This window comes from Miniopterus schreibersii (assembly GCF_964146895.1).
Source record: "Miniopterus schreibersii genome assembly, chromosome: 10".
Taxonomy (NCBI): Eukaryota; Metazoa; Chordata; class Mammalia; order Chiroptera; family Miniopteridae; genus Miniopterus; species Miniopterus schreibersii.
In genome coordinates, this window is record NC_138110.1 from 1262214 (window position 1) to 1273756 (window position 11543).

Genomic DNA, 11543 nt, shown 5'->3' on the forward strand with positions numbered 1-11543 from the left:
TTGTCCCCCTGCTTGTGGCTTGTCCCTCCCCAGGACAGAACACCCTCCCAGCTGCTTCTGGGGAGGACCTGGGTGGTGGGGAGGGCCGATGACGTTTCTGGCATCAGCTTTGCCCCTCTTTTGTGTTGCTACTTATTTGAAATTACATATATTAGAAAATGATATATTTTCAAAACACAAAAAAATGAAAAGACAAGGTAGAAAATCAAGTCTGGGTCAGGACTCACACAGCCTTGTGCACTGGGAAGCTACTTTGGGCTCCCCAGTAAGTAATTATTGGAAAGCCACTTAAAGCCATGCAGGGGCACTTGACTTCAAAGAACCCTGGACTCAGCCTGGTGTTTGTGGGGTGCTGGCAGCGAGGCTGTCCTTGCTCCTTGAGTTATGTGCGGAGATGGGTTCTGCATGGGCCAGAGGAGACGACACCACACCTGCTGGCCAGCACCTGGGCGCCGGGAGCCACGCCCCAGTGCGTCCTCGGGACAGTCGGTGTGGAGCTGGGTTTGCCTTTTCAGGAGCGTCAGTGTCTCAGGTACGCAGTCCCTCTCTCGGGGGCACATGGGCTCTTCTCTGAGAAGGTGCCTCGTCTATGGGTGAGTGAGAAAGTCAAGAATAGGCTATGCCACAGCTTCAAACTGAAACAAGCAGGTAGCGTGAGGCAGGACATGGTGCCTGCACACAGTGGCGCTCCGAGTCACGCAGAGTTGAGGTATCGGGGAAACGTCACAAAAAACAAAAACAGAGTTCTCAGAGCTTCTTCCAGCCTGCAGCTTCCCTTGGGTCTGATTCTCGGCTTTCCTCACAGCGTGGCCCCCCCAGGCCAGCCTTCACTGGCACCCAGACGGAACTGCCCGGCGCCGAGCTGGAGGAGCGGGCGCGCAGGGCTTGCCCGGGGGCAGAGGAGCAGCCCAGAGCAGCTGGCGTGGCAACCGCGCAGCAGGAAGCAGGCAGGCCCCACGACCCGGGAGCGGGGAGGGGGGACAGAGCGTAAGAGGCCCCGCCAACCAGTTTCTCAGAAGAGGTCAGATTGATCGCCCAAATCCCAGTTTTGGGGTAACATCTGACTCCGTCCACAAGTGTCTGCAATGCTGGGGGAGGAGGGGAAGAGGCTGCATTATTTGACAAGAGTTGAGAGAACAGAATTTGAAGATATTAAATCAGGTTACAAAATAGGTTTATATTTTGATAAAGATCCTTACATCTGAATGAGAGTGGTGGCCTCTTCAAAGTCCAATGAAGTCACATGGGAATTGGAAAGGATCTAACAGAACGCTCAAGTCCAGCGCAGACTAAAGGCAGCAAGAAGGGGCAGCGGGAGGAGCCAGAGGGCGTCCTCTCCGGGTTTACCCGCCACCCCGACACGGGGCAGGGGAGAGGGGGTCATCACAGAGGACATCAGGCCACGTCCTGACCATCCTGCACGGTTCCTGACCCAGGCGACGGAGCAGGAGAAGGAGGGGGAGGAGGGGGAGGAGGGGGAGGGAGAGGGAGATGCTGGGAGAGGGGACAGGGTGAGGGTGGGGATTGGGGTGAGGATGGGGATGAGGGTGGGGATTGGGGTGAGGATGGGGGTGAGGGTGGGGATGAGGATGGGGATTGGGGTGAGGATGGGGGTGAGGGTGGGGATGAGGGTGGGGATTGGGGTGAGGATGGGGGTGAGGGTGGGGATGAGGATGGGGATTGGGGTGAGGGTGGGGATGAGGATGGGGATTGGGGTGAGGATGGGGGTGAGGGTGGGGATGAGGATGGGGATTGGGGTGAGGGTGGGGATGAGGATGGGGATTGGGGTGAGGATGGGGGTGAGGGTGGGGATGAGGATGGGGATTGGGGTGAGGGTGGGGATGAGGATGGGGATTGGGGTGAGGGTGGGGATGAGGATGGGGATTGGGGTGAGGATGGGGGTGAGGGTGGGGATGAGGGTGGGGATTGGGGTGAGGGTGAGGATGAGGATGGGGATTGGGGTGAGGATGGGGCGAGGGTGGGGATGAGGATGGGGATGAGGGTGGGGATTGGGGTGAGGGTGGGGATGAGGATGGGGATTGGGGTGAGGATGGGGCGAGGGTGGGGATGAGGATGGGGATTGGGGTGAGGATGGGGCGAGGGTGGGGATGAGGATGGGGATGAGGGTGGGGACTGGGGTGAGGGTGGGGATGAGGATGGGGATGAGGGTGGGGATTGGGGTGAGGGTGGGGATGAGGATGGGGATGGGGATTGGGGTGAGGGTGGGGAGTGGGATGAGGACGGGTTTGGGGGTGAGGACCGGGATGGGTATGAGGATGTGGATGGAGATGGGCATGGGGACAGGGACTGGGACGGGGATGGGGATCGGGGAGGATGGGGCGAAGGAGAGGGAGACGGAGGAGGCGGCGGCCGGGGAATTGCCGTGGAGTGCAGCCTTCTACGGTTCCCTGGTCCCTGGGAGCAGCTGCAGCCTCTTTCTCCCTGTGCTCCGCTGCCCTATTCTTAGGCCTCTTCTTTCCTCCACCATGGATCTCACTTTGCTTGGGGTCTACCCTGAGCACAATACAGTGGGGAAAGAATCTCTGCCCCTTTCTGTTCCAAATTCATTGTTATTCTTCCTGTGTCAACCAAAGCTTCATGGAGTCACCACCGTGGGGAAGCCTCTGCTGCCTCAGCCCTGGGGCCCGGCGGGTGCAGGCGCCCCACGCGTGCAGTTCCAGCTTCCCCTCCTTCCTCTGCACACTGGGCTCCCAGGCTACACTGTCTCTGTGTGAACATGGGCCGTCGGCATTTACCAACATGGACCTGCCTACTTTCTCATAAAAAGAAAAAAAGAAAACCAAAAACCAAAAACAGGGGAGTTATAGAAGGTCAGCAAAGAGTGGGTTTGGATGGGTGAGTGGGTATTGTGGCAACAAGGCTTCCCCTTTGGCATGTTTTTGTTTTGTTTTGAATATGTCTTTATTGATTTCAGAGAGAGGAGGGGAGAGGGAGAGGGAGAGGAACACCAATGATGAGAGTCATGGGTCGGCTGCCTCCAGCACGCCCCCGACGGGATCGCGCCCACAACCCAGGCACGTGCCCTGACCGGGAATCGAACCGCGATCTCCGGGATCCTAGGTTGATGCTCAACCGCTGAGCCACAGCAGCCGGGCTCCTTTGGCATGTTTAATTGTGATGTTTAAGGGACATCCTTGCAGTTTAAGATGATGCTTAAAATTCTCTCCTAACAATGACTTGAGCCCTGCCGGTCAGTGGGAGAAGAGCAGAACCTGTAGGGTCTTGTTCGGAACTGACATTTCTCTGTTGTAACTTTGTTCCTGTTTATTTATTTATTTACTTATTTAAATGTTTTTATTGATTTCAGAGAGAGAAAGGGAGAGGGAGAGAGAGAGAAACATCAATGATGAGAGAGCCATTGATCAGCTGCACACTCCCTACTGGGAATGGAGCCCACAACCCAGGTATGTGCCCTGGCCCCGGATTGAACAGTGATCTCCTGGTTCATGGGTGGACCATCAACCACTGAGCCATACTGGCCAGACATTTCTGTTTATTTTTAAATTTTCTTTTTGTTTCACTGGAAAGGAAAGATGATGCTCAGTTTTAAACCTTAAAAGTGTACAAGTTGCTTTGTTACAATAAAACTAAATGTGTACACACACACACACACACACCTGTCCACAAAGGTAGCTGAGAAAGAAAAGAGTTTACTCCTGCTGAGCATTGGCCCAGGAGGCGACATGCACCAGAACTATGGAGAGGTCGCAGACACGGGGAACCACAGCCTTCTCTAGAGCCAGGAAGAGACCTCCGGGGCCCACCTGCCACCCAGGCGAACGTAGCTCGCCCTCCAGCGGGAAGCCTCACAGCACCTCTGGTCGCATTTCGTCCACCCTACCCTGGCACTTGGGGTGAGCATCTGTGTTGGCCAACTGACTTTATCCAAAGGAAAAACAAACTCATGGCTTTGTGATGGGAGGCAGTTAGGGGTGAGGTCCCCTCGGAAGTCAGGCTGGGAGAGGACACCTCACTCCTGATGATGACGCGCCACCGGGGGCTCCGGTCCGTGAGAAAGCCAGTCCAGGCAAGAGTCTCGTTTAGCTTTGGAAAGATTTATGTGCCCCTCCTTTGAGAGAGAATGGGCAGTCGCACATTTTCTAAAGTAAATGCTGAAAGAAAAGGGGAGGGGAGGCCTCACTGTCTCTCTTTGCACCAGGGACAATTCATTGTTTTCCAGTCTCGTCTGCACAGGGGCCAGCAGCGAGGCATCCGGCAGGCCTGGCTGCAGCCTTGAAGAGCTGGCACTGAGCACTCGGGGCTGGGACAGGTGCCGCCGGGAGGCTGGGTGCTCAGGGCACAGGGTGGTCCTGGTTTCAGGCCCACCGGGCTGCCTGCCGCCATGGAGCCTCAGTGCCCCGTGAAACGGTTGTGTGGATGGTTCCTTTCTCTGGGGCTACAGCAAGGAAGAAGTTGCAGGAGGTTGGTGAGCACAGAGGGTGCACACAGAAATGCAGCTATAGGCCATCACCTGGCCACCGCCACCTTGGCCAGGGAGCAGGGTCACTGGGCAAATTGAACGCCTTACAAGGAAGTTGGGCACCGTGGGGATTGCAGATGGGATGCTGCTCAGGGGAGTGGATGGAGCAGGGGCTGTGGCAGGTTTTGGGAGCAGCAGGGATAGGACTCCTGATAGTTCAGGGTCCATCGAGGTCACTCTTGTGAGGTGACTCAGAGGGACAGTCGCTGCCTGGCCATGAAAGAATCTGCCTCTTGAGCTTCTTGGTGCCCTGAGTGGGTGAGGCCAGGGCCACTCTGCCTATGGGAAAGGGGTCAGGACCCCAGGGTGGAAGGTGGACTTAAAAAATTTATTTCCTACCTGCCCCCATGGAGGCTGGATGGATTCCCACACTAGCGAGGGGCTGGGAGGACAAACTTTGTGGGGACACTGGCCCCCTTGTTCCCTCCCTCATTTGAAAACTAAAGACAATGGGAGGCATCTCCTGGGGCTGCTGGGATGCTCAGAAGGGACCAGTCCATGCAGGGCCCCAGAACCACTGGGTAAGCCCAGCTTCCCAGGCTCCCCCCAGGAGGCCTGAGAGCCAGAGCCAGCCTGATGTTTGCGGGTAGGCCTCCCAGCCTGATCCCCCATGTGCTGCTCCTTCCTGGCCTGGCACACGCAGTAGGTGCTCACTGAATGTGCCCAGTGATGCTGACAAGCACAGAGTGAGCCAGGGTCTGTGCCATCAGATGGGAGAGTCCTCCCCTGGGACAAGTGGCAGGGCTCTGCTCTGGTTAGGAACTGGGTGCTGTGGGGGCATCACTGCTCGGTGGCCTCTCAGAGGCCATGGGAATTGTCACTTTCTAATGCAGATGGATGATGGGGCCGCTCAGAGGAGCCCGGCTGCCGGGAGGGAGAAACAATTAGATGATGAAGGGTAATCTGGGCCCCAGAGTGGTGAATAATGCAGACAAGCAGCCAGCAGCCTGGCTGCTGTGCTGGTCCTGCTCTGTCCAACACCAGGGTCCCATCGGCAGGACTGGGCTGACTCTGGGACGAGGGCTCTCGGAGGCCTGCAGTGCCGGCCCCCTGCCCACATGTCCCCGAGGAGCCATGTCGTCCTGCCAGGCCCTGGGTCCAGTGGGCCCACCTGTCCTCCCACCCAGTCAGTTCTGGTCTGGCCACACGGTGTCACCTAAGTGAAGTGTGATCCTCCCTGCCCTGCCTGTGCCCGTGTCTGCCTGTGCATGTGCCAGTCAGGAATTGCTGTGTCTGTACAGCAGCAGCTGGTGGTGCCCACAGCATGGGCAGGATGCAGGCCGATTTGCCGGCATGGCTGTCTCTGCGAGGGACCAGTGAAGACTTCCCTCTGGACCACACACCCTTTTGTGTTATTTAAAATTTTCACAAGAAAATGGATCCTTTCATAATAAAAGAAAAGGGTTTTGCATCTTGAAAGGTAGTGTGCACACAGCAGGCTGGACAGGCTGGAGCACCGGGTTGGGGGCCAGACCCAGGGCTCCTCTGCAGCCCGCCCCGGCCTCTGCCCGGCTCCCACTCTGCCCCCTAGTTCCAATCCTCTCCCGACCCGGAGGCTGAGCTGACACTCCTGAAGAGGAAAGAGCAGGTGGGGTGTGGACTGTGGCACACAGTTGGGGTGGCACATGGCGAGAAGCTCATCATCAAGCTGACAGGATGCCACTATCGTTACCTGCTTGGCTGGAAACCCCAGTGCAGGCTTCGGGCACTGGGGCATTCCCATGGCAGCCTGAGGTGTCCCCCAGGAGGCAAGACTGCGTCCCTTGTCTGCTCGCAGGAACACTTGCCAGAAGGTTCTGTGCATGGTCAACTGGCTGCAAGTCCTGTCAGCTGATGTGCCTGGGGCATCACTGCTTGGAGGGAGAGTGCTGAGCTGTGCAGGTGACCCCAGACCTGAGGACGTGAGTGTCATTCCAGGGGACACCACAGCAGGCTGGGTTTGTCTCTGCGGCTATAAAGCTGTAGCAGTTAGTCAGGGGCCTAGGCCTGTGTTTCCCTAGCACAAGTTCCATCCAGCTCCAGGCGGGCCCGGGGCGGGGCAACTCCCACCCCAGCGAGAGCTGGTGGAAGAGGGGGACAGCTGTGGCCCGTTCATTCCGTGTTCAAGAGTTTGCTATTACCAGGCCCCGTGTAGTCAAACATAAGCAAGTTGTGGTAGGAGTTTGACTGCTTGGCTGCATTGCCCTCAAACACAGTCACTTGGGGTTTGAATTTTCTCATTTCTCCCCATACACTGGCCCCATGAAGACATCCCCAATGTCTCTGGGGCCAGGGGAGCGAGAACCCTGCCCGGGAAGTGGGTGAGACGTCATGTGGTTGGCACTGGGGACTCCATCCGGCAGGTTCTAGACCCAGCCACTGCCAGACAGCCCCGGGTGTGAGTAGTGAGGCCTGATCTGCGGAGGACGGCAGGGCCTGAGCTGCGGTGTGCTCCCAGCCCTGGGAACTGGCTCTGGCTCTGGGCCTGGCTGAGGGTTCCCCACATGCCTCCCTTCATCTTAAAGGGAAAAGGGTGGGATTGGAGAGGTCGAGAAGTCAAGAGGGTGGTGTCCAGGTGTCCAGTGGTCTGCTGATGCCTCGTGAGCTGGACCACAAGCTGAGGACTGGCCATCTCTCAGAGTCAAGGAATGAGGACCAGTGGGGTGGGAGGCCGGAGCACGCGGGTGTGTTCATGCACATGTATGTGTACACGCGTGTGCATGCGTGTATATATGTGCAGTGTGTGTGTGCACGTGTGTGCACACCAGGAAGCCCTCCCCACGTGGAGCAGCAGCTCCTGCCCAGGCTCCTGGTTCTGCCACTCTTCAGTCCCCGACTCTGGCCCTTGGCCTTCCCCTGCCTCCATTACCTCCACGAAGCAGACTCATTTCATTCATAAATTCAGCCTGGACCTGTTTTCCATGGTGTTTTGATAAAAATTAGAATTCAAATCATAATTGTGGGGAGTGGGAGGAGGGATGGGGTGGGAGGGAGTGGGGTTTGAGGATGGGGTGAGGGTAGAGGGGCAGGAGGGAGCTTTCCTGTGCCCAGGCTCCTGCATCAAGCCAATGGCTGTTTTCCTTTATTCCTTCCAGTGCATTTTCAAGTGTACAGAGTGCTCCCTTCAGCCCTCCTCCCATTGCTCAGCGAAGGCAGTGGAGCCAGAGGTGCCCTCCCTTCCAAGAGTGGATAAATTCCATCCTGTCCACCTGCTGGAACAGAGACCCAAGCTCAGAAAACCTGCAAGATGTGTGGGGGCTCTTCCAAGCTTCAGCCTCATGATACAAGGGCACTGAGTTGTGGCTAGGGTTTGGGATTCCTGCCACTGTCCCCAAATTTCTCTCTCCATGACTCCACCACTAGAATTTCATTCCTTTGGATATTTTTGTAAAATGTCAGTACATCTTGGAGCCTGCAGTGAGTAAACAGGAGTCCTGAGCCTTCCCTGCTGATGGGGTGGGGGTGGTGACTCCAACATGCAGAAGCTAGGAGCATTGAAAGCCTCAGGCTTCATCCCTGTGCCAATCAGAACGGGGTAGTGAGTCAGTTTTGCCAGAGCCAGGCCCCAAGGAGCCCCTGGCAGGTGAATAAATGAATGATGAATGGATGGATGGGTGGACAGGAGGGTGGGAAGGGTTAGGGCGGTGGTTCCTGCACTCAGTGGGCCTAGGACTCTGCGGCACAAGTTGCCACAGGTGCCGGGTCCCAGGCCACCAGAGCGTCTGCTCCCATGGGGTGGGTGAAGGCCTGGGATGCTGGTCTGTACCACGTGCTGGTGGTTCTCATGCCAGCCAGCCCCAGCCCAGCTTAGACTTCCAGAGGCTCGAGGGGGAGGACAGAGAGATCTCTTAGGGCCCCCAGGCTGGAGAGATGCTTTCCTTCTGGCCCCCAAGGCTGGGGCCTTGGGGACCCTGCTGCGGTGAGATGCAGGCCAAGCAGGGCAAATGGGAAAGGGGAGAGAGAAGGTGAGGACACACAAATGCAGAAGGCACCTCCCGTGGGCAGGTGTCCAGGCTGCCTGCTGGTGGGAGGCTGCAGACAGCAGCAGCTGTGTGAAAGGACAAGGTTAGCCGCTGCCCCCCATCCCGAGACCCCCCCTGCTGATCCCTAGGGAAAAGCCAGCTTCGCTCCCTCAGTACCATCAGCTGGGGCCATGGAAACCAGAGTCAAAGGTAACAGGATCCCACACCCCCCTCCTTAGTCTCCTCTGTGCCCAGACCACAGATCAAGAAACTGAGGCTCAGGAGGGGCCAGTGTGGACTCAGGGCTCCCCAGCCCTAGGCTCACAGGAGGCTGCTCCTGTACAAGCCCCTCCTTCTCCATGGCTTCCTGAAGCCCTGGAGGCTGGGCAGGACCTGAGCTGGGGGATCCTGGCCCCCAGCCTCCAGCCTCTGGGAAACATGACCAAAGCCCACATGTCTTGGTTAAAGGGCCCCAGTGGAGGGCTGTCTGCTGCACCAGCAAATACTTGTTGAATGAATGAATGGATGAGTGAACGGATGGACGCAGGTCCAGGGCCCCTCGACATTGGGTCCGTCACAGGGGGCAACCATCTCCTTTATTGAGACTCAGGGGGTTTTGTCAACACCTGGACAGTGTGATGAGAGTGGGAAGTGACAAGACTACTGACCCAGTCACAGGGGACACTGGACTCCCAAACCGGACCCGCACACAACACATGGAACCCTGGAGTAACAATATGGCAAGGCCAGGAGCTGACATGGCACAAGGAAGGCTGGACATGGCACAGACAGAGCCACAGGGACTACAACAGTGAAGTGGACATGGGGTTGCAGCCATAGACACTCCCAGGTCTGGGGTGGCAGGGTGTCTCCATCCCGTGTCCACTCTGCCCCACCTCAGAGAACTGTCTCTCTGTCCACTTCAGGCTGGGTCCTTCAGGACACTCACATCCAACCCTGGCCAAGGACTTGCTTGTGGGACTGACTCCCCGGCCCTGTTCTTGGTGGACTGAGGGTCCTGTGGCTCAGTGAAGGATTTCGTGGGGTTCAGGTCACACGCTGACACGCAGCAGTGGCTGGGTCCGAAGTGGCCGCGATACAGCAGTATCCTGCTCACTGTTTGTCGGGGGGAAGACTGAGTCCAGAGACTCTGGGCAGGACGAGGTCCCCGAGGCCCAAGTCCTCGCTGCCCATGCAGGCTGCCTGCCTGTCTGCCCACCTCCCTTCTGAGCAAACAGGTCCCCATTCCCAGGGAGAAACTACTAAAGGGCTTGTGTCTTGCTCTCCGGGATCTTTCTGTCCCTCGAGGCCCTGGCTGGTCTACGGGTGCTCCCCCACCTTTTCTTGGCTCAGGGGACCTTCTCGGGGGGAGGCTGGCATGTCCTGTTTGGAGACTGGCTCCTACAAATCAAGGAGGCTCCTGTTTTTCTGAGTGCCAGGAGCAGGGGTTGGGGCCGCTGCCTGCCGGCTAGTGACAAACACGTCTGGGCCTCCCTGGCTGCCGGCCAGCGGGCTGCCTGGACCCGTCTGCACCTGTGGCTGCCAGAGACCCGTCAGCTCCCTGTTGCCTCTGGGTGCTGGGCTGCTGGAGCTCAAAGAGCATGTCCCTGTCCGAGCCTGGGCGACCTGAGTGATGTGGGAGGCCAGGCCCCGCTGACCCACCTGAGAGGCCAGATGGAGACACTGAGGCTGATCCCCAATCACCTCCAACCCAACATAGTGTCCCTGTAGAGCCCTGCTGCTGCCTTGGCAGGGACAAGAAGGAGGGAGAGGAAGAGGGGAGGGGGAGGGAAGGGGGAGGGAGGGGGAAGGGAGGGGAGGGAGGGGAAGAGGGAGGGGGAAGGGAGGGGAGGAGGGGAGGAGGGAGAGGAGGAGGGAGAGGAGGAGGGAAGGGGAGGGAAGGGGAGGGAGGGGGAAGGGAGGGGAGGGAGGGGAGGAGGGAGGGGGAAGGGAGGGGAGGAGGGGAGAAGGGAGAGGAGGAGGGGGAGGGGGAGGGGGAGGGGGAGGGGAGGGAGGGGAGGAGGGAGGGGGAGGGAGGAGAGGAGGGAGAGGAAGAGGGGAGGGGGAGGGAGGGGAGGAGGGAGAGGAGGGAGGGGGAGGGGGGAGAGGAGGGAGAGGAGGAGGGAGGGGGAGGGAGGAGAGGAGGGAGAGGAGGAGGGGGAGGGGGAGGGGAGGGGGAGGGAGTGGAGGAGGGAGGGGAGGGAGGGGAGGAGGGAGAGGAGGAGGGAGAGGAGAAGGGAAGGGGAGGGAAGGGGGAGAGAGGGGAGGAGGGAGGGGGAGGGGGAGGACGAGGGGAGGGGGATGGAGGGGAGGAGGGAGAGGAGAAGGGAAGGGGAGGGAAGGGGGAGGGAGGGGAGGAGGGAGGGGAGGAGGGGGGAGGAGGGAAGGGGAGGGAAGAGGGAGGGAGGGGAGGAGGGAGGGGGAAGGGAGGGGAGGAGGGAGGGGAAGAGGGAGGGGGAGGGAGGGGAGGAGGGAAGGGGAGGGAAGGGGGAGGGAGGGGAGGAGGGAGGGGAAAGGGAGGGGAGGAGGGAGGGGAAGAGGGAGGGGAGGAGGGAAGGGGAGGGAGGCGGAGAAGGGGGAGGAAGAGAACTGGGAGGAGTGTGGCAGTGCCAGGCTCACCTTCCTTGTCCTTTAGGGCAAATCTGAGCATTGCAGGAAGTCACCCTGGGAAAGTCAGGATCACCCTGGGCCAGACGTGCTCCAAGGCTGGACCAGAGGCAAAGGTCAGGGGTCCTCTCCTCACCCACTAGGGGCCCCAGGACAGCACTGTCTTGCTAGCCTGGCTTCTCCCATCTTGTGGTCACTGCTTCCCCTCGGCCCAGCCCCAGCCCCAGCCCCAGCCCCAGCCCCAGCCCCAGCCCCAGCCCCAGCCCCAGCCCCAGCCCCAGCCCCAGCCCCAGCCCCAGCCCAGGCTTTTCACTTCTCTTCTCTGAATATCCATTAGTCTGTGAATAAGAATGCCCTTTGCTCAACATGAATTTCTCCTCACTAAAGGCTCTTTTTGGGTCTCAGAGAGAAACAATCTCTCTGGCTTTGAAAGAGTCTAGAGGGAGGGATGGGGAGGGAGGGAGAGGGGCAAGAGAGAAGCTGGAAGAAATGGG